Below are 24,594 nucleotides of genomic sequence, written 5' to 3' on the forward strand. Positions count from 1 at the left end.
CACATTTGATGGTAATGGAGGCATTTAATCAAGTGGATAGGTGGAAGATGGGGACTTTGTCATCTTACTGGATCATCCCACATTGATGGACAGTGATTTATATTCTGTAAATGAGAATGTGTGAGGGGAATTTGATTTGTAACAGCTATTATTTAAATGAAAACAATCATGTTAAAAAATCTATTGTGCAATATATGGTAATAACATATCATTGCCATTTCAGGAATTTAAGACAAAAATAGATGACAACATTTTTGTAAACAACCATCAAATAGTTTTGCTGATTCCTTTATGAGGTGAAAATAGATGGTAATAAGGCGAATGTGCTTATTCCAATATCATTTCAATTTTGCTGCACGTTAATGGTTACATTAAGACATAGTGGAAAAATAATCAAAAAAGTCAAGATTTCTGCAGCTAAGTATATATCAGTGCAAGCACGTTACTTTTGTTTTCCTCCTTAATCTCAGTTAGCTGCCCCTTCCCCTTGTTGTGGACAAAGGGGAAATGGGTTAATTTAAATTATGAGGGTTTTGTTTCTCTTCAGCCAGAGTCACCATAGCATTATTTGCTTTACTCCCTTCCCTTTTTACTCTCGTCCCTTACTGAGGTACTCTGAAGAGTTCCTCAAACCCTGGTTTTTGGATTTCAACTTTTGAAATAAACCCACAGCAAAATCCTGTAAAATGAAAACCAAGGTTGGGTTTATTTATTAACAAAACATTCAAAACTCAAAGAACTGCTTCGCTGCTTCATTCACATGCAGTCATACAAGGTAGAAAGATAAAATAAGGGAAGTTCCAAAGAGCTTCTTAAAAATACAAAGATGTTGAAATCAGTTTATGCAACAGTGTCCAGTGAGTCAATACACAATTTGGAGTCTGCAAGTGGCTGATCTTATCACAGTTCTTTTCCTGGGAGCTGTGGTTCTGATGGGTGGTAGTCAAAGATACCAAATTCAATTTGGCAGATAAAGTTTGAGATTCTTTCTCGTGATGAGACTTTTCAGGGAGAGAGAGAGGTGGAAAGTAGGTCCAGCTGCTCTGGTCTGGAGCTGCTCCTCTTGTGACATTAAAACAGCATCTGCAGTCAAAAGTCAAAACTGTACATTTAAACAATTGAGTATGCAATGGGTACCAGTCATGTCCCAGAGTGGTTTTTGCTGAACCAGTCAGCCAAGGAAGGCATTTTGATCGTCCTCATCAAAATGGTCATTGTGAGGTGAAGAGATGAGGGTTCATCTCAGTGGCCAATTGTCAAGTCATTAACATCTTGGTATCAAACTGTGGTGATTTGCAATTAATAGTTAAATACTGTGGATGCTGGAGATCAGACCTGGAAACAGAAAAATGCTGCAGAAACTCAGTAAGTTTGGTAGTATCTGTGGAGAGAGAAGCAGAGTTAATGTTTCCAATCTGAAGAGTTTTTATTGGATTGACAATCGCTTTGTGTCATGGTCTTCGTGGGAATCGAGAGGTTTCAAGGCAGCTTATTATCACAACATGTACCAGGCTAAATCTCCAGGAGCTAAAGGACTAGCTGGTTTTGACTCACAGGAAACTCTGGAGGCTTCTAGCTAATTCCAGTCATGTGATTGTAGTAGCTATCTTAAGGCCCCAGTGGTGTTGACCATTTGTTTCTTAAAAAAGATTGAAACAGGAGAATCATAAGAGGATATAGTTTTAACACAAAAGCAAAATATGAATTCTCTTCATGCACCCTTGTCATTACATCCCCATAATGAAGAAAGTTTACATGAGTATTGGTTTAGTCTCCATTACTTGACTAAGTGGCCACTATTTATGTGAGCCCAGATGTTGCATGCCTGCAGGTTACTCGATCCTCTAGGAGTCACAGCTGAGTTAGTCTAAGCCTTAAACAACTCTCCATGCAGTAGATCACTGGATAAATATTAGAGGTGGAATTTAATCATTGTGACAGGGGTCCCACTGGCAGATCCATGGGACAGAGATGGGCAGCCGCACACAGTCATGTGACAGCCTGTCAAATAATGAGCACAGGGTGTGGGGCCCACCACAGGGCAGGAGTCAGGGTGGAAATACCAAGGGCAGCTAATGGATGTGCAGGTGCTGGCACCATTTCTAAAGAGCAGCTAGCCCAACCTCTAAAGCTTAAATGCCCCTTTAAAATCTTCACAGAAAGTGAATTTGAGATTGAAAGAAAAATCTCACAGCAGCACAATTTTTGACGCTAAAAGGATGTTTTTATCATGTGGGAGGCATGAGAACTAGTTGAAGAATAAAAGGTCACCAATTGAAGATGGAGATGAGGAGAGCGTGGAGTGTTTTAGGAACTGTCTACCCCAGGGAGCAATGGGAGTAGGACATTAAATAATTTTAAGGTAAAGTTCGATAAATACTCGATTAATAAGGGAGTCAAGATTATCAGGAGGCCACAGTCATCTCAGCCACGTTTCTTATATGGTAGAGCAAGTTCAAGGGGCTAACTGGACTATGCTTACTCCCAATTCATATGTTCGTACGCACACTTGATCTTTGAAGGCATCTCGGAGTATGGATCTGAAAACTCAAGAGTCAAAATCAGCATCTGGTACCTTCAGAAAGACAATGAGCACTGTGAAAAACAGGACCAAGTACACTTAAGAGTACACAGAGCATAGCTCCACAGTTTGGCAATGCCTCCCTGCTTGTCTTCCTTTGGGGAGTCTGAGGGTGATGGGGAGTCTTGATCCCAGCTGACTGAAGGAACAAACTCACCTGCCTAACCCAGAGAAGCTGGTCAGAGGTTTCAGTGAAGACAGATAGCTGTGGGGTGCATCAAAGAGACTGGGCCTAGTTCAGGAAGAGGTTGATTAACACATGAGTGAGTTTGAATATTGTTGCATATTGTTGTTACACAAGGCAGAAGTGATGGGTCTCTAATTGGAGGGAATCATAAGGGCAGTCATGCATTAACCTGTTCCTTGCAACAGATGTCTTCGCAGGAATAGTCGCAGATGGATGACAAGTCTCTTTTTTTCAGTGACAGAGTCCTCCAAGTCCTATGGCAGTGGATGTGTGAGAGAAATAAACTCAAGACTCTATCATGGAATGAAACAGGGCAGCTGACAAAGGATAGATCGCATCATGCTCTGGAGACTTATGCTCACTTTTTACCTGCAAGAAAAGAGGGCCCACAGCAAGTATGAAAGAGCAAAGATAGGAGGAGGAACACTAGACAGCTGAGTTCTGATTCCTTTCCAATATTCTAACCTGTATTAACTCAGGGATTGATATGGTTTACGAATTGACTAATTTAAAATAGCTTTTTAAAAGATTGGTGGGATGTGTTTACACAATCAAGCCTTACAAGCCGGGCAACAATTTGCAGAGCAACACAAACAGTACACTAACAGAAGTTGCTGGAAAAGCTCAGCAGACCTGGCAGCATCTATGAAGAAAAAATCAGAGTTAACATGTTGAGTTTGGTGCCTCTTCCTCAGGTCACTGGACCCGAAACGTTAATTCTGATTTTTTTCTTCACAGATGCTGCCAGATCTGCTGAGCTTTTCCAGCAACTTCTGCTTGTGTTCCTGATTTATAGCATCCACATTTCTTTCGGTTTTTATTATGAACAGTACACTTTTGAGTTCTCCAACCTTTTCACTTCTCATGCCATAGCTGGACAGCAGAGCACACTTTCAGTCTGGTCTTCACTTACCGTACTGTCTGCTGGGTCCAAGTTCTTCTCTTCTCCACTATTCAGACCTAGGTGTGACAGCTCCTGTTATGTCAGTTCTCTCCTCATTGCTCCTGCACTTGGAGTCAATCCTAAATTTCTCAACCTACATTACAAATGAATCATACTGTCAATGGTTGTGCATATGAACAATGTTGATGCATCGCAAACAGCAATGTCTGTTAAACAGTATTACAAACCATAACTCCATGAAAGCATATTCCTTAATAACACATCGTTAGTAGTAGGTTAGTAGGTTTTTGTTTTCCCCAAGTCCTCTGCTCTTCTAAACTCACACCATTTGGCTAATTTTAATAACTCCTATTCATAGTTGTCTTGGCAACTGTGTTTCTAAAACTGCGTAAGCAACAAAATAGTCATTAACATGATCAACCAACAATAGCAGTAACAACAACAGCCTATATTCATCTTCACCTTTAACATAACGAAAAATCCCAAGATGCTTCACAGGTGCATTATAAAGCAAAGTATACTACAGTGTAATCATAAGAGGGCATAGTTTTAGGGTAAGAGGTACGAGATTCATAGGGAATTTGGGGAAAAAAAACCTTTTCACTCAGCAAGTGGTGGGAATCTGGAATGCAATGCCTGGGAAAGTAGTGGAGGCTGGACACCTTACAACCTTTAAAAATTATTTGGATGAATACTTCGTATACCATAACATTCAAGGATATGGGACAAGTGCAGGAAGTTGGGATTAGCGCACTTTTGATGTCAATTATGTCAGTGCACACGAGATCGGCCAAAGGGCCTTTTCGCTGCTGTATAAATCTATGAACCAAGCCACAAAGGAAATCTTAGGTGAGATGACCAAAGCTTGGTCAAAGTTGTAGGTTTTAAGAAGTGTCTTCAAGGAATAAAGTGAGGCAGAGAGGTGGAGAGATGTAGGGCAGGAATTATATTGCTTGCAGCTTGGACAATGGAAAGCATGGACATGAATGATGAAAAAATTATGAATGGCAATGCTCAAGAGGCAAAAATTAGATGAAAGCGGATGTCTCAGAGCATTTTGTGGCTGGAGGATGTTGCAGAAAGTAATGGTTCTGAAGGGGTTAATGTTAAATTGACTCCATCATTCTACTGATGACAAACAAAGGCTGTGGGTAAAGACATGGAGTTCTCCACCAGCTTTCAGAGGAAATGGACGTATGCATGTGTATTCATAAACCAAGGTCCTAGTAATTGTGCCTGACCAAATATTGTTGAATTTATTGCTATGGACAATAAACCATCTTTTGTATTAAATATACTCTTGTTTTCATTCATGGGATGTGCATGCTGTTGGCTAGGACAGAATTTATTACCTATCTGTCATTGTCCTGGAGAAGATGGTGGTGAGATATTGTCTTGAACAACTGCAGACCTTGGGGTATCGGTACATCCACATTGCTGTTAGGAAGTTCAAGGATTTTGACCTAGCAACAGTAGGGGAACACTGTTCCAGTTCCAAGCCAGGATGAAGAGTAGCTTGGAGGGGAACTTGGTGGTCTTTCCATGTATTTGCTGCCTTTGTCCTTCTAGGTGGCAGAGATCACAGGATTGGAAAGTGCTGTCTATGGACATTTGGTGAGTTACTGCATTGCAACTAGTAAATGGTACCTACCGTACATCGGTAATGAAGGGAATGAATAATGTTTTGTCCAGAATGGTGTCAAACTTCCTGAGGGTTGGTGGAATTGCACCTATCCGGGCAAGTAGAGAGAATTCCATCAAATGCCTGACTTGAGGCTTATAGGAAGTGGACAGACATTGGGAGTTCAGGAGTTGATTCATTCACTGCAGAATTCATAGCCTCTGAACTGTCTTGTAGCCATTGTATTTATTTGACTAGTCCAGTTTAGTTTATGGTCAATGATAACCCCCAAGATATTGATAGTGGGGAATTCAGCAATGGTAATGCCATTGAGTAACAAGGAGAAATGATTAGATTGTCTCTTGTTAGAGGTGGTCATTGCCTGACATTTGTGAGGTGTAAATGTTACTTGCCACTTATCAATCTAAGCCTAGCTCTTATCCATCTCTTGCTTGACATATAATGCTTCAGTATCTCAGGTGTTGTGAATGGTGCTGACCATTACGTAATCATTAGTGAACACCCCATTTATGAAATTATGATAGAGGGATGCGCTATCAAGTTATGAAGTAGTTAAAGATTGTTGGGCCAAGGGACCTACCCTGAGGGATTCCTGAAGTGATGGCTGAGATGTTTGACTTCCAACAACCACCTTCCTTTCTGCAAAGTTTGACTCTAACCAGCAGAGTGTGTTCTCCTGATTCCCACAGACTCATTTTGCTAGTGCTTGTTGATGCCATATTCTGTGAAATTCTACCTTGATGTCATGGGCAGTCACTCTCACCTCACTTGTATGGCAATTTATCTTCTACACTCACTAGTTAGGTGCTATACAAAACTGCTGGACTAGCCTGGAGTCTCCAGGGAATGGAAATCAATCTCTAGGACATGACAGTGTGCAACCTTGGAGACACTTCACAGGAATATTATAAAGATTGTTTTTATTTTAACATTTTCTTTGAATATTTCTCTTTACTACATGTAAAATTATTGAAAATGGGGCTAAAAAAGACTGATTGACATTCCGACACCATCCATTGAGGTATAAGGATGGATGTGATGGCTGATTAATGGCTGGGGCATGGGGAACAAACATGTGATGAAATGTTCAGCAACATATTTAATTATAAATGGCAACCTTAAAATTAATACTGTTTCTCTCTCTTCAGATGCTGCCTGACCTTTTGAATATTTCCAGCAATTAGGGCTTTCATTCATGTTTCCATCATCTGCAATAATCTCTTCTCCAATATTTCTTTGCCTCCCCACCCACAATTTCCATACTTATCTTTACTTATTCTTCCTCCATATCCGAAATCCCCAACTGCCCGCACTGCTTGAAGGGCAAAGAAGTCTCTGACTGCCTCCTGTACTAACTGGCCATTGTATATCTGATACCTACTCAACCTCTTCTTTAGCAATATTCAAAGACTGAGCTTCCTCCCAGGGTAGAGAATTCCAAAGATTCACCATCCTTCGAGTAACTCTGAACTGCTTTCTGAAATAACCTTGCAAGTCAGTCAGCTCAAGGGCAAATAGAAATAGGCAATAAACCTTGGTCTTGCCAGTGACACCCATATGGCCTTGAGAGGATGAAGGACTTACTCCAGCTTCTATTTACTATATTCCTTGATCTATATGTCAATATTGTCACTTAATTAAAAAAAATACAACTCATCATGATCAATGCCTTCTGAATCCATTACGTGTTTGTTTCTGCATGTTACTTATGCATGTATCCAGGTTACTTCTTTCTACGTTGACATAAACATTTGGTTTAATTTTAAACACGTTTGTCTGTGTTGGAAAGGAATAGTTCAAACATCATTATGCTATAAGAATTATTTTTTGCCATCTTGCACACAACTCAATTTGCCCCATACTCAAAAGAAATGATCCTTTCCACCATTTCAATCCCCAGCTTCAGAAATAGCTAATATTTAAGAATAAAAAAGGAAAGGGTCCCAGTTAAATTATCAAATTCTGATAAAAACAATAAATCTTTCTTTTAGAGTGAAACAAAGCGGACAAATTAATTCTGCAGTCAGGCTATAAATTATCTCCAAAGTGCTCATAAGCTAAGCAGTGTGAGACATCATTGGGAGAACCATCTTAAATCATACGGGTTTGTTATTATGTAGGGCATGTGTCCAGTGCAGTCAAGTAGGTTTAAAAAGTGCTTAGGTAGCCAGTTGGATTTTTACAACATTTATAAACATAAGCAGAATCCGTTTTAATACTGTGATGAAGTAATGGATCTATATGTGCATCTAAGGAGAACAGATTGAGATGTATTATCAAGCAAAACAAAACCAAGATATCTACTGCCTATGCACCATGCCCTGTATGTAACTCAGCCTGGAAACTCAGTGCAACAAAAGTGCAAAATAAAAACAAATTACACCCATCAAATCAACAGAATAGTACATTTTAATTTGCATGATTTTGTTTCACTGTTTAGATGAAACAATGTTACCCACTTAACTGCTGAATTATATTATCAATCTCTGTTGTGGGATTAATATCTGTGAAACCCATCAACATTTAAAAGCTAACTTAATTAATTAAATATTACTTGCACTGAGGCACTGGCTGTTTTAAAGGAAATAATGGTAAAAGAGTTACTGCGCAGAATTAAATCAGGATGTGTCATATATGAGTCACAGAATTGGTACAGCGCAGGAGGAGGTAATTCAATCCATTGTGTCTGCACCAGTTCTCCAAATAAGCGTTTCATTTACTGCCATTCTGCTGCCTTCTCCCTGTAATCTTGCACATTGTTTTCAAATAGCCATCTACCTTGCTTTCAAATGCCTCAATTGAATCTGCCTCCACCACATTCTCACATCGCGCAGTCCAGATCACAACCACAGGCTGTATGAAAAAAGACTTTTCTTCATATCATATTTGGTTCTTTTCTGGTCAACACCACTTTAAATCTGTGCCTTCATATTCTTGATCCTTTAATGAGTGGGAACATTTTTTCCTTATTTACTCCATCAAGACTTCTCATGAGAGGTCTCAAAATCAACAGTGTGTGGTTTACTTCTGAGCCTTATTATCTCCCTGATGTTAAATTAGCAGCCTCTATAAACCTGGTTTTCAGTACTTCTTTTTACCTCATTAGCTGCTTATTCACCATTAACACCCTTAAGTAATTTTAAAACCCTGTCTATCCAAAGCCAGATTATTTGTGTCATATCTGAGGAGTTGTGCAATATAAGTTCCAACATGTCAGAAGGGGATACATGAGACTTTTACTTGTTTTATTAGTATGATCATAGTAACTTTTAATCTTTTTCATTCATGTCTCCTCTCAACAATTTCTCTCAATTCTTCCATCTCTCTGCACCATGCCTTTGTTAAACTGAGCTTACTGAGTTATGCCCTACGCTAATGTGTTCATTCCCAGAATCTCAAGCTTGTAAAATTCCTTACTTTTATTATTTGTCATCCCTGAAACTACTTGATTTTAAAATTCCAAAAAAATTATCATCTGACCATTTCTTGATTTTTTAAATTTTTTCTCGATTTCTTACTTTTTCAGTCCATGTTAATTATTCTTCCACACTATTAAATCTCAATGGTACAAATTGGTAAGTGAAGATAAGCAAATTCATATTCCTAATGTACAATAATTGAAATCTTAATTTTGTCAGTTTTCCCATTTAAAAGATACTTTATTAATTGCTTCAAAAGTCTACTGAAAGGATTAATTTCAACTGTTACAATTTATTTCTGTTGCTGTTCCTTCTGGATATATATTGAATTTTGTTTTGTTTCAATGTTCACATTTAACACATTCGTGGAACCATATTCCAAATACTTTTCATATCAAACAATGAGTTCAGTTAAAACATTATGGAATAACATTACATGTTTGCAACAAAGTGATCCATTTAATGAAATTTAAACTCTAAGTTATTACCAAGTCAACCATCTGAGAAATATTTAAAGATTGCAATACTTGGCCTAACTTTAACTAAAATAATGGGCAATTTAAAAGGAAACATGTTGTAGTTTGTTGTTTATGTATTTTTGTAGACTAAATAAGATTATTTAGTTTGGGCTTTCTAATCACAATGCTTAGTCAGTTTGTATCTTGTGAATATTCTGTTTAGCTTCAGAAAGAAATAATTCATTTGTTAACCAGTATGACAGAGTAGCAAAAAGAACGATGTTCCATTTAAAATGCCACCCAGTACTGCGCTACTTTCTAAGATGTGATTTTCTCTTCAGATCACTGAACTTTCATTATCTTATCACCTATCAACACTTCACTACATTTCCAAAAACTGCACAAGTTTATAAAAGACCCTGAAATGTAGTCACCTTTTTTCATAATAAACGATCACAGATGTTGTGCAAAAAGAGCTAACCTAACTTTTGCCATATTGTATATTCTTTTTACCCAGGTTCCATTCATCAGAAGTTACAAAAGCTGCAATTATGTTGTTTTAATGATGCTTCTGTCGGTTTGTATGGAGGGAAAAGGCTGTATCGTGAATAAATTTCCCTATGGTAAGGATTTAATATTTGCACATTATTGTTGTTCATCTCATGAAAATTTGGAACATACACAATGGGATTATATCACTTGCACATTATAGATGAAGATTACCATAAATCATGCGCATATATTGAATTACCATAAGGTATAAATTCCAATCATACAGTTGCTATGGCATTTAGCCATGCCAAGTGGTATATCTTGTAAACAACATAACTTGGAATGCTTTTGAGTTTTGTGCATCATGATTTAAAATATATTGCATGTCTCATGTTTTACTGACTTGCTTAAGTGTACGCGTCCATGCAACTACACTCTGGAATGTCAACTTTTCGGAAATGTAAACATGTTTTAATTCTGGGTGCAGTGTAAAGCAAACTCTCTAAAAGTTTAGTGAAAAGAAAATTTGAAAATTGAATTAGGCTCCAAATTATTACCATTAAAAGATATTATGGTGAGAAATTCTGGAAAAACTTCCTAATAATGTCTAATAACCTATCTGTAGTTATCATGCTAACAACACCACCCAACTTAGCCGCCTTCCTCCAAAAGCTGCAAGCCTAATCTTTCACATGCAATACACATACTTACACATCCACATACATTATACCTAATGTTGAGTTCATCATTGCTAGAATCTTAACTAGGTATGGTTTCAACATTCTATACTTATTCATTATGGGCAATCTTCCTGAAAATGTAAAGAATATTTTTATAAACAAAGGCATTAAGATATCTCTTGTAACTTTGCTCATGGTAAGTCAAATGATGATGTGTTCTCTGAGCACAGGACTGCTACACTTGACAATGCACTGTGTGTTTTATGTTCATTTTAAAGCAACAAAGCCTAAGTGTTAATTGATACAGGCTCATCTCAATCAGATTTCAATGATAGCTTGATCAGATTGGAATGTTCTATGTGTTATCAATTTTTCAGTTACAGTTGAAGGAAGGTTCACAAAGGTGCCAGGAGCTGAGAGACTATGTTCATGAGAGTACCTAATATAATTTCAATATAGGATCAGGCTGGCTACTGACTCCAGTACTATTGCGTACTGTATTGGCACTATGACAGTTCATGGTGGAATTATCATTTAATGGCATCCCATCCACCACATTCAACATTTATTCTCTTTACCACTGATGCATAATGGCAGCAGGTTGTCCAATCTCCAATACACAATATCCTTCAACAGCACCTTCCAAACCCTTGAAATCGTCCAGAAGGTAAATCCCATCACCTACAAGTTCCACACCAACTCACACAACATCCTGACTTGGAACTATATCACTGTTCCTCAACCATCACTGGAATGAAAATCTTGAAACTCCTTCCTAGCAGCACTGTGGATGTTTCTAAAATCCACTGAGTGTTGTAGTTCAAGAAGGCAGCTTACCATCACCTTCTGGAAAGCAATTAGAAATCAGCAATAAGTACTGGTCATCAGAGAGGCCCATATCCAATGAATGAATTTTACAAAATGTAAATGAATGTTAAAAGACTGTTATAAAGTCATAGAGTATATGGAATGAACTGCCAGAGAAAGTGTAGAAGCAGGTACCATTACAACATTTAAAACGCATTTGGACAGTTACGTGAATAAAAAAGGTTTAGAGGGATAATGGGCCCAAAACGGGCAAATGGGACTAGTTTAGTTTGGAAAACTTGTTTGGCATGGACAAGTTGGGTTGAAGGGTCTGTTCCCATGCTGTATGACTTTTTTTTCTGGGAGTCATGTGAATCATTCCAAAAGTAATGTATATGCCAGTGAGAACATGAGCTACATCTTCATTGATACTTTGAGGATGGGCAACAAGAGATCCTTGTTGTAGGTTTAAAGCTAATGTCCTACTTTTACAACACAGCTAGACAGCTCCAATCACTTGTTTCTGAACTAAATATGAAAATCAAAGCTTGTCTTAAGCAATATGAATGCATGTAAGATGTTTTAACTTAAAATATTGTTGATCATACTATCTTTCAGATGAAATGATGCACTAAAAGCTCAGATGGCTGAGAGGTTTGGTGGATGTAAAATATTTCTTGATACTGTTTGAGGACAGGCATTGGAGATACACTTAGTATCTAGGACAATTTTTACTTCTCAATCATGATCTCACAAAAACAAAATCTGATTATTGCATTCCTGTTTGTGGAAATTTTCTGTGTGAAAACTACCTTTTCATCAGTGAATAAACTTCAAATATATTTCACTGTCTGTAATGAATGTTTGGATGGTCCAAGGTTGTAAAAGGTGTTATATAAATGCAAGTATTTCTTTTTGTTACAACCATTACAGCTTTTGGCTGTAATCCCATTATTACCATTAGCTCTTGCAATTTTTTTTCTCTGGGTGATGAGGTGTCACTAGAGTCAGCACAGCTGACACCACAAAAGTAATCAGCAATTGCATTCAACTAAATAAAACATATTAGATAAAGTCGATGGTTGTTTTGAATGTTCTTTTTACTTTGTGAAAAGGCTGACTAATGGTCCATGACAGCGCCCTGTCATCAACAAATAAATCGAATACCTCTTCCATCGAAAAGGTTGAAATTCAAACGCATTTTCAGACTTCTGTAATTCAAAACTACTTGCTAATTGTGTTCTAAACTGTATTCAATACTAAATTGCAGTGGTTTCAATGCCAGTACCCATGGTGGAGTTGAATGGTGGAGGAACCATTCAGCAATTTTACAGTAATAAATATTATGCTTTGTCAATCAAATTTCAGGATGGGTTTATAAAAAAAATCAAAGAAACCTCAAAAAAAATCCCAGATGTTACACAGAGGAACTGCAATCGCTTGTGTGGATTGTATGGCATAAAAGGCAATTGCATCGATTTTGATGTGGCTTTTTTTAAAAGACTTAAGATTGCATTCGGCGTAAGAAGGATTATTGATTGCACATTATAAACTGTGCGGATTTTGGTTGATAACACACGTCTTTTGAAGTGCGCTGTATTGCAGAAAAAAAACGCAAATGCATGGAAGACTGAAAAACGTTGACTCGGGGTAATAACTCCCTCATTGACAAACCTTCATGTCCTCCCATTCTACTTTGGCGAAACGTTCAGTTCAACAAATGCAGAACTTGAAAATGAGCCAAATGACTAGCTGTGGCAACTTTGATCATGATTAATCGAATGTGTGTTATATGATTTATGTTCTTTGTGACTATAGCATCAATTTATCAAAGCGAGAATTTAGAACAGCTACAGTGAGTTCCACAGATACCACCCATTGAGAGAATGATTGGCTTATTTAGCTTTCAGCGATGTGAGTCATGAAATAATGAAGTTTTTGTTAAACCCATTGAACCCCTAATTCCTGAGCCGTTCTCAGCGCTCCCTCTATCTTTAAAACAAACGGTGGCCTGAGAGGGGGAAGTCGAGTTCCACAGATCACAACAGATCGTAAAGACAAAATATGTTTTCTTTAAAAAGTAACCTCAACTGTGCTGCTGAGTTTTGGGGACGTGGTTGGCAAATGTTTGCCCCAGACATGAAAATGTTAAATCCAGATTTTAGACTATTTTCGTGCAGCGTGCAGGAAACAGAATGCATCCGTCACGTTTGTTTTTCTTCTGCTGGTTGGGAAATGCTTTCTATAAATAAATTAATATATGAGCATTTTGCTGATTAGATTGTATGCGCACAGCACGTGTGGAGCTGACGTTCTTATCCAGAAATAATGGTGTACGTTAGAATCCCAGAATATGGTGGCAAACGTCATGATGTCCCGAAGTCTCTCTAAGATCGTAACGTGTGATTTCATTAAAATCAGGATGCCGCTGTGTTTTTTTTTTGTTATTTCTTTGAATCTCCGACAATAGTAAATTATCTGTTTGTGCAGGCCTAGAAATATATTTTTTGTAAGATAGAGATCACCAACTCATTTGGTGATTTCGTTTCCTAGCGTGAAATTATTAAAATGAAGAATGTACAAGACAATAAGTAAGAATCAGTGCTATTGTACATTGTCCACACGGATAATATCGTATCCCACCAGAATCATATTGACTGGAATTGTTCATTGGTTGGTGCGCTAATAATGGTGCGCTTCGGGCATTGGTGTTTCTTCAACAGATTGTATGCAAAACAAAAATTAGACTTAGCTTATATTTTGTTTTGTGTGATAGATATGGTATTCCCCTAATTGATAAACAAGCCAGTTCTTAACGAGACTTAAAGAATGCAATACTTTTGAAAAACAAAACTGCAGAGGGCATCAGTGACTGGCGTAGTTTTGGTTCTAATTGCTTGTGAACAGCAAATCATAACCTCTCAGCTTGATAATTTGCATGAAGAAATGCGGTTAACGTACACTTAAGAACGCTAATAGAAAATGTCGGCCGAGGCTGGGTAAAAAGTCTTTCTTAACTCTGTAGAACAAAATCGTAATGCTTTTTTTAAAGCACCCATTTATTGCTCAGGTAGGAAACCATCTCCAAGTGTTTTTTGGGACATATTAACCAACCCATTGTAAAGTGGACAGAAATACTAAGGGTTTGTATCGTTAGCTTATATCCGTGCAATCACTTCCAATGGGAAAGGGAGGGAAAGCACAGATTGCACTAAACTAAAGGCAGTTTACACCCCAATCCCACTTATCAACCTATGGTGTTTCTAAATAGATTTCACTAGTCAAGAATGAAAAGACAATAAACAATTATTCGTTGAAGCAAATGGACGCATGTTACTAGAGATCCAGTCTTATGGTTTCCGACCAATATAAGCGGGCTTGGAGTGTCCGGAAATAATTTCGAAAAATATCCAAACGAAATTGCCATACATATACAAAAGTGTATGACATCACTGAGAAGGCTGCAACACTGTAACATATCACTGGGTAAGATACAGAGCTGTAACACATCACTGGAAAGGATGAGACACTGTAACATATCATTGGGAAAGGTACAGCTCTGTTACATAACACTGGAAAGGATACTGTAAAACACTATAACACATCACTGGAAAGGATACAGCACCACAACACCACTGGAAGGGTTACTGTACAGACTATAACACATTAGTGAGAAGGATACAACACTGTAACATATCATTGGGAAGGACACTGTACAACATTGGAGAAGGAGACAACACTGTAACATATCACTGGGAAGAATAAGTCACAAGTGGCAATCTACAGCAATTCTTTGTTTAACATAGAAAAAAAAAATAAGCGTGCAAGAGGTATAGTGTTGTACCAATTTTAACTGAATGTTGTGAACAAACAAATATTGTCAGTTTAGTCCTTTCTAGTTAAAGCAACCCTAGGTTAACAAAGATTTTAATAAAAATATAAACACTTTAGCAGACAAAAGACAATAATAGATATATGACGCAACATTTACATTTTTCATTGACTATCAAGTAAACGACAGCAAATATTACCTTTAGTTTCCTTGCACTACCAATAAATGAAAATTACAATCTTGTATTAAGTTAACACCGAGTTACCCGCTCTTGTATACAACACAACGAAAATTGCCGTGATGTGCATTGTATCTAATCTCAGAATAAGTAAACTCCAACCTTATAAGAAACTTCTGATTAACGGCTGAGGAATTGAGATCGTACCTTTTTTTAAGTCTAATATCGATCTAATTTGAAGATATTCAATTATGTCGTAAAGATGTAAATCAGGATTTCCTAGCGAATGAAGAAAATGTGCCAAGTCATTATGTAACTAATTGAATTATGAAATCCAAAGCATAGAGCAACTTTTTTTTAAAAAAGAATCTTAAATTCTTAAATCCTATTCTAATATATTTCAACGAAATTGTTTGGAAACGAAATAAGTTGAAACCTGAAACGGATACGCCTTATGATTATTTTGTGTCAGTTGTGCGTATCTAAGTTTCAAAACTTTGCTGAACTCACTTCACATATGTCCTTTTGGTGCTCCTGGGCCAACACAGAGACAAGTCAATGATCCAAAAATATAATTCACTTAAGATGTATAACACCATATTTAGATTTCAGGAGATTAAGCTTGACAACTAATTTTACATGATCATATTTTAAAATATTTGTTTCCAAGAAGTATTTGTTCTGATTGATCTGATACACCAGATAGTCTTCGTTAGATTCTCATACCAAACCCATGTGATCTTTCATGCTTTTCTAGACAATCATTTTCCGCACTGGCGCAAAAAAAAAGGTCCATGTGGCAAGACGGACGAGACAGGAATTCTTGGTACATGACAGACATATAACAGCACTGAGTACAATCATCACGTATCATGTTAGGGACACCGTTACAAATTCGATACAACCTGCCGCTATTTAATCATCGTTAGCAATGTGGTTACATTAAGTTTGCATCGATGAGTTCTGGACATTTGACCAGAGCTTTCTCACTGAGACGGTGGAGCGTTTTCTGAAGCAACAAGCCGTCCTAAAAGTATTTCTAAGCTAGAAATTGCGAAGAATGGAATTTTTCGTTCTCACTCAACTGTTCGAAAAATTCACCTGCTCAGTGCTACTAATCCAAAAACTTCGAAACTGACTCAGCATGAACCTGTACAATTAATTAGCATTTTTTTTAGAAAAACTGGTGTGCATGTGCTACAGTGTGTTCTAGTGTGGAAATTGTCACTAAGTTGCGGCTATTGTGCAAAAATAAAGGGTACTAATTATTTGGAATTCGCTGTCAAGTCGATTCTATCATTGGATATCTATGTACTTGGTCATCGATTTCTCAGTTGCAAATCTCCCAACTTCTCACTAATGACAACACATGTTATTTCTCTTAACCTATTCTCTACTTCTATCGACTTGCAATGAACCAACCTTCAAACAATTTCATGTTTTGACCGATCTGCTGTACCTTTTACTATTTTCAGATTTTGTTTCAAATTGCTAAGCGCGCTCCTTAAAACAAAAGAGTAAGCCTTTGCAGATAAATAAATCCTAAAAATCTGAAACAAAAACAGCAATTGTTGAAAGTGCTCAGCGGGTCTGGCAGCATTTGTGGAGAGAGAAACAGAGTTAACATTTTCAGCTAAGTGTGATTTCTTCAAACCTTATGTTTCTAGTATCGAAGGGAATGTTTAATGAAACAATAAAGACCATAAGATTTCGGAATAGGAATAGGCCGTTCAGCCCCTCGATCCCGCTCTGCCATTCAATAGGATCATGGATGATCTGACACACCTCACTTTCCTGCGCTTTCCCCACAACCCTTGATTCCGCTATTGATCAAGAATCTATATCAGCCTTAAATAGACATAAGGACTCTGCCCCCGCAGCTCTCGGCGGCTAGGAGTTCCAAAGACTCGTAACCCTTTGAGAGAAGAAATTCCCCCTCATCTCAGACTTAAATTTGTGTCCCTTAATTCTAAAGCTGTGCCCTCTGGTCTGAGACTCTCCCGTGAGGGGAAACATCCTCTTATCATTTACACTGTCAAGCCCTTTTAGAATCCAATATGTTTCAATGAGATCACCTCTTATTCTTCTAAATTCCAATGAGTCCCAACCTATGTTCATAATATTTGTTGTGTGCTAGTTAGGACTGTTTTGTATCTTTCTCCAGATTTATTTATTCTCTACTGTAAGATCGTTGACACAACAAAACATGTAGTCCTGCTGAATTTCTTAATGCTGAAACTATCTTGTTGGTATCTCCGTAGGGTGTGGAAGTAACTGACTTTTGAACTGGCCAAAGTTCGCTAAACGACCACAATTGACATAGCAGTAAATATGCATTTGTTCTTTTTATTCTAGTCTCTTGACAGTGATAGTCCCTTATCACGTGTGTTTACTTCAGGTCAAGTCGGCTATGTCCCTGCAACATTCAGTGCTGCTTTCAATCAATAAAGAACCTCGAAGAAAGACCTCTAGTGCTTACTCGGTAGAATTACAATTTCCGAACACAATAACTGCAATTCTCAACACCGAGCTCCCTTAATACAATGCACTCTGCATACAATTGACATTTACAACTTTAGCATCACTATTTTCCCAACCGCATGCACTTTTAAATGGGTCAATCTCTCCTCAAAAAGATCATTCCAACAGGAGGAGATCTGGAAAACATTATCTCGAATTGACCTCAGCTGATAAAAGTGACAGTTTGAAAAATGGACAAAGATATTGCATTTTGATACTTATTTAAACTGGGTTGGAAATTGGAGTGGCCACTAATTCATGAGATTCAAAATTATATTGTCAGGTTTGTACACAGTTGAGGTAAACATTGAAAGTGATTTCGTTTGAACCTGCTTTTTAGACGGTTGACAGTCATTCAGTGCTAAACTGGGGTTCGATTTAGAAACGCATATTTCCGACATTTGCTTGTACCAGGACCTGCAAATGGATTTAACAGTATTTGCTGAAAACCCTGAGTAATATTATGAATTTTGTGGGGGAGAGCAAAACTAAAGGCCATCAAGATAAGACAATTACCAAGAAATTCAAAAGGGAATTCAGAAGGAGCTTCTTTACGTAAGGAATGGTGAAAAATGTGAAACTGGCTACCGCAGAGAATGGTTAATGCCCACAATATTGATGCCAGGGTTCCTTCACAATCCTGTGCAAACAAACTAACATGGTTTTGTTTCTGTCTGTAGCGTCTTGGGACATTTCACAAGACAATACATATGCTTTGCTGGTTCTGGCTGAGAAAGAGGGCTTCCTTAAATGCTTACATTTGCGAAAATTACGTAAGTCGCTGTCACTACATTAAGACACCAATGCAGTATTCCCCTCCCGTGAGGTTTGAATCTAAGAGGGTTAAACTTGTTTATCACCACACCAAGACAGCAAATCTGGTCTTTTCCAAGTCTAGTTGTGTGAAGCACGGAAAAAATACAATGAACTCAAACGGAGCTGGAAATCTTGCAAAGGGTATCTAATAAAGTCGAAAGTTAGAAATCGAGATGTTTCGCTTTTAGCAGAATGTGTAGTGAAAATAGTCTATCTGATTGGAAAACATGTTTATAGTGCACAAAGTTGCTGTAAACAGTCAAAAGTCATATCCGGTCAGATAGTTATTTCATTGGTCAAAACATTGGCGAAAGAATTTTAATTGTTCGATGCATTTATTAAGAATATTTTGCACAATAGAGTGCGTTGGTGTATGGAGATTCAAATTTGGATTCATGCGCTATTTCGCTTGAGAATAGTGAAACCAATTACCCCACCCTCTTAATTAAAAAGGCAATTAAAACTGCAATTAACAAGACAACGACAAGAAAACATTTGACAGAATTACGCCTATGGTGATCTTGCCCCACATGCATCAACTTAGTTAAAAATAAAGGTCAGTTTTTTAATCTTGAATTGTCTGTGGATAAAAATCCCTATTAACACAAATCTAAGTTTTGGGAAATGCATTCTAAAAGCTTGGTTTATCACTTATTGGCAGTGATTGCGATAAATGCGAGTGTCCCTCTCCCAGTAAAAAGTAGTTGCAGGTCAGTTTTACCAGGCTTTGGCCTGCGCGAGGGAGATGGATAGATTCATGGCACCTTTAACGCAACAAGCTTAGAGTCAACGAAAGAAGGCTAATCGTCGCTAGGAATATTGGCGCACGCTCATGAAACCCAATGAAACTTTCATTCAAGAACAACAATGCCTTTGAGCAGGTAAAGGGACAAAATCGGCTGCACATGCCTTACAGTCATGATCACGAACCCCATTCGTTTCTGTATTATAACGCATACACACTTGGACCACGTTCCTGCATTTTAATACTTGGAGGTTGTCAACACCCGAATCCTAATATTTGGATGTCGTTTAGGAAGCAAGAACGGCTCATGAATGATACTATCGTGTGTGCCTTAACTGGCAGCCTTTTTACAGTTTGGAATTATGATAGAAAAAACTGCCAGTAATTACATATTTTGTCTGTTGACTGACGTGCCAATGTTTGTGTTAAAGCAGACTCGAATTGTGCTTTTTGTTTAATGCTGGCGATACAAGTTCAGATCATAAAACTGTGGAAGAGGCTGTAAATTCCCTCAACTACAGAGTTGTCACATATTTTGTGCAATCACGTCATGGAAAATCTGTCCCTTCGACTGAAGAGCCAGCCGGAATAGGTCGAGCGAGGGACGCCACAAAAGAAATTTAGTTTTTCTGAGCCAAAACGTTATAGCTGGGGCTTTTGTTACTAGTGACTGTAAAATAATGTTAACGCTCTGCTGGACTCCATCCATCTCCTTTACCAAGTATAGGGTTCGAACAAGACTCCCTGTCAATGAAATCTGTGAGGATGTGACCTGTTCCTAAGTCACAAAATGGGGACTATGGAACTCATGCCTGTTCAAGAGGAACCCTTGTAAACAAATTTAAATTCTAGAGCACCTAACGGGAATATGATGAGATGCTCGTTGTTGAAATAAGGTGAAGTAGCAAATGCACCTTATCACCAAGTCAATGTATTTTATCCATTCCAATTCGCTTTGTTTCAAATGCTTGCTGTACCTTGGTTAAGTAACTAGAAACAAGCATTTACTATTTTGTATGGTCACTGCAAATATTATGCTCCTGCTCTCTTCGAGATTATAATTTACAACATGAGAAAGATCTCAGTGTGTCTCCTCACACCACCCTCAATTACGTGGTACACTTCGTGGTGTTTCAAGTGTATTTAAGATTTAAAATTCAGTAACAAGACCTCGCCAGTTGTGTTGCGGCATTAACTTAAATTGTATTAACACGTCAGTACGTTTGCTCCCCTGTCAACACACCCCTGATACTACTTCAGCAACAGAAAACACAGCTGAATTGGGAAAGCATTTCCTCCACGTCAGCTGGTACCCTAATCTCTCCCATCTCATAAAGTCCAGTTAAGAGAACATCATGCGCCATCAAGTCTTTCAGCCTAATGCATGGGTTGCTATGATCCTGCATAGATAGTACATAACCAAAATAAGCTATTACCAAGAGCAATGTACAAGAAAGCAGCCAGGAAGATACTTTTTACTATTTTCTTTACTGTGTATTGTAGAATCATTTATAATACACATCAAAATATTGACCTTGTACAAAATGACCTCCCTTTGTTTTGATATTCACGTTACTGGGCAAAATGCTTCATCCTATTGTTTTATGTGCCTCATTCATTTCACTGTTACTCCTGATTTAGGGCTTTTTTTTACTGAATACAATGATGAGCAAAAGTACGGCTTACAGCATATGGCGAAAAGCGGGGAGAGGGGATGGACCAATTAGTTTCCAATCCTGGGTCCCTCTTTCCAGATGGCATTTGTGCGTGTGCGTGCGTGTGTGTATGCTATTCATGAACCGACCTTGTGCCTCCATTAAGAAGACACTACATTACTCTGTCACCACCATGGGGGGAAAAGAAACGTATAACAGTTGATGGAATTACTCCTGTCACTACCCCCTTGTCTTGTATAAACGTTGAGGGATCAATTTCCATGGCTGCCCTCAAGTTCTAAGTTAGGGAGGGTTTTATATTTAAATATTCGCTGTTGAAGGTGATCGGTGTGTATACTTGTTGGGGGTGGGGTAGGGGGTTGCTAATTAAAATCAGGGAGTGGAACGGGGCACACGCGTGCCTCCATTCCAGCGAGGTGGGTGGTCTCGGCACCTCTCTCTACCTCAGCCCCCTGAGCGCTGATAAATGCCTGGCCCCGGCTAACAGGGTCACTGATTGCGCAGCCTGTTTACAATAACTTCACCCAAACCTGGGTCTCTGCACAGCATAATACCCCTTTTATTAACGTTATTTGCACCTCCCATGCAATCTCGAATATAATCAACACGACTCGGCCGGTGCCGAATTTGATCTTAAACGGAAACTGCTTTTTAATGGGCGGTGGTGGGAGGCGGGGTGGTGGGGGGGGATCAAACAGGCCCAAGAGGGTGGGATGGGAAATGTAAAACGCTGACTTCCCAAAAGAGTTGGTTTTATAACAGACGATGCTAAAAAAAAATGCACATGTATAATTTTAGATTGTTAAAATTCAATAAGCGCGGTATTAACTTCAATATTGACCCAGTAGATCATATTGTACCATGGGCATGAGAAAATATTGCACAGTCAGTTCATCCACATGCACTTAAATCAGATTTTGTTGAAACGAGTGCACTCATCAACGGTGATCTCAGACCATGAGTTTTCACGATTAAGAAAAAACTTTTTTCTCCATAGATACATTGTACAGCTTCTTTATTTATCGATTCTGCATTTTAAGCGGAAAGCTCTCTGCACAATATAAAAAACGAGAATCTACAAAACTATTGTCTATTACAGTCAAAGTTGTAAAACATTATCGAGCGACAGTCATCAATGCACGCAACTAAAACTGTACATTCTAGTGTGAACATTTCGTTCAATCAAATAAAGCTGAAACCTTCTTTGGTACTTAGATAAATCACTGAACTTTTCTATATTTTGTGTTTAAATTATATATGATTAGAACAATGTGCATGAGACCGGAATTTAATTTAAAATTAATGTGCGCCAACAAATCCTAACGTTTTTCTCTTGTTGTTTGGATCTTTTCCTTACTTACTCGAAATAAATTTTTTGTAACAATTCTGCTGATGGTTAAAGAGCCTGAATGCGTGTGGACGAAGCGTGTGAACATCATCAAAGAACAGCAGTTCAACATACAGGTATAATATTATTACAAAAAGGTGTTGACGTAAAGACTATCAAAACAAGGAAATTAAATAATTGAAGTATAATAGATCGAAAGACAACTTAACAACAGTCTGTTCAATAATCAACCTTATGTATTAACAAAAGGATCTCTAAACTGTTTAGGGAAACGTGTCACTTGAATGCAGCGTGTATTTATAACTTTCCAATTTGTCTTATCCACTGGAATACACAGATCGGCTTTCGAACTCCTGTCGAGGTTTCATGAGGAATTCAACAAGTTTTATAGTTTTGCTTTTACCCTACTTGCCAATATGTTTAAACACAAATACATCTCCAAGTATCATACTCTAGTTGCATTGCACCAACGCTTCCTTGCAATATTGTTAACTGTTGTGTTTCATTTTCTTTTGAGTTTTGCTTTCTTTTTGCTATCAACCATACTATGTTTTTGCCAAAGCTAGGGATACTACCACTTAAGTCGTTAAGTGCAGTATATTCCCGATTTCCATCGTTTAAAAACAAAAACGAATTAGCTCTTTGCAGCCAGATTACATTAGGGATGTGATCTTGTAAACCACGACTTTGTTTTAACATTGTGATGTGATTGTGTTCTTGCGAGAAACACAACAATTCAGACCCGTAGAAAATGCTCAATGTTGATGGGACAGCTGTGAATAGGGTCTATGCATTGACGAGGAATATAACATACATTTGTTGCAAATCACTATTACAGGTCAATTGGCGGGTCCTTGGCCGCGCTACTTTGGAAAGTATGTTTCGTGTAGTAAGTGACATTAAATCTCTTACTATACGGCAAACCTTACTTTTCGCTGAAAAAAGAAAGCAACTCGGTTACAGAATCTCTAAGGTGCAACACATTCAATTTGAAGTTAACTCTCAGGCGAAATTAGATGCAAAGTCCCTTGAAAATCACACTTTTCTTCAAGATTTGATTTACAGAGGTGTAGTTCTCCCAAGGAATTTAGAGTTCAATTTTATTTGCATTAAATAACATTTCCCCAACATAATCCCAGCCTTATTAGAAGTCCGGCGTTATATAGATGAATTACTTTTTTTTAAACAATTTCGTGATCTTACCAGAGAAAGAGAGGTGGGGGGAAATCAGGGTTACAGGCGCCGTCTGGTCGTGTCGCACACATTAGCTTTTGTAGTTCATCTTTTTGAACTATGGCAACCACCAGCGAGAGTGGCATTTTCTAAAACCAGAACGCCGAATGAAAGCAAGTTTTTCTCACTCTTGTCTTCTAATCAAGTAAAATCTTTCACACTGTGTAGAAGAAGTGCGGAGATATTTGTGATGTCTCTTACCTTAGTTTTTTTTAGAAAAAGATGCGACACGTTATTGCAAACGATGCCAGGCGCCGAGGCTGCTCGTTCACGTCGCTGCTTTTTCCCTCTCTCTCTCTCTCGGAGTGTGTGTGGCAAAGTCTGTGCAGGGCCAGAAACTGGGCACAATTCAGCTTGCAATGACTTATTTATGTATACATATATAAAGAGAATATCTAAACAGTCAGGCGTGAGGCTACAAAAGAGCATTTTATAAGTAACAGAAAAGAAACAGTATTAAATGGGATTTCACTGAAATTTCTTTAAAGGAGCAGATTGCAGATGTTTACATTGTTTTTGTATAAACATCCTGTACATGTTCCTGTCTATTAAACATCAGTTTTCAAACAAGGGACAGAATGTGTATCTGATCCACATTCTAAATACCAGAAAATCTAATCGTAATTTATTATCAACGATTTCTCAAAATTATATATAAACTAATTCATAAAGTACAATAAACATCCCGTCCTGTTATGAGATTTAATTTTACGTCTTAAAATTTTAAAAAATCTCATTAGACCACCAATTCTGCAACTTCATTTTTGCCGGCCTGAAATCAACGTTCCTCACGGGAATACTTTTGAAATGATTGATTCTTAAAAAATTATATATATATTAAATAATTCTAAGTCAGTTTTGCGCTCTTTGTGGTTTAAAAAGTTGTTCATGGTTTAATATTTATATTTATTCATGTTTCCATTTAAATGAACTAACTGTATTTAATATCCGTGTGTGTGTGTGGAGATATATAAATCTATCTACATAGAGATTCCCCCACCGCCCCCAAACATTGTAGCTGGTTTGAATTACGTAGAGAAAGACAGACACCACATCAAATCGCTAATGAAGGCGGG

General features: G+C 37.8%; 1 long non-coding RNA gene across 1 annotated transcript; it reads right to left on the reverse strand.

Moving 5' to 3' along the window:
- Nucleotides 1–682: 682 nt before the first annotated feature.
- Nucleotides 683–23,955, reverse strand: LOC125485030. The gene is made up of 3 exons (XR_007263808.1): nucleotides 23,720–23,955; nucleotides 3,682–3,805; nucleotides 683–1,083 (listed from the first exon to the last, which is right to left on the reverse strand). It is a non-coding gene; the product is annotated as an uncharacterized LOC125485030 (long non-coding RNA).
- Between the last annotated feature and the right edge of the window lie 639 nt (nucleotides 23,956–24,594).

Source organism: Rhincodon typus, chromosome 15, assembly GCF_021869965.1.
Source record: "Rhincodon typus isolate 14 chromosome 15, sRhiTyp1.1, whole genome shotgun sequence".
NCBI classification, from domain to species: Eukaryota; Metazoa; Chordata; class Chondrichthyes; order Orectolobiformes; family Rhincodontidae; genus Rhincodon; species Rhincodon typus.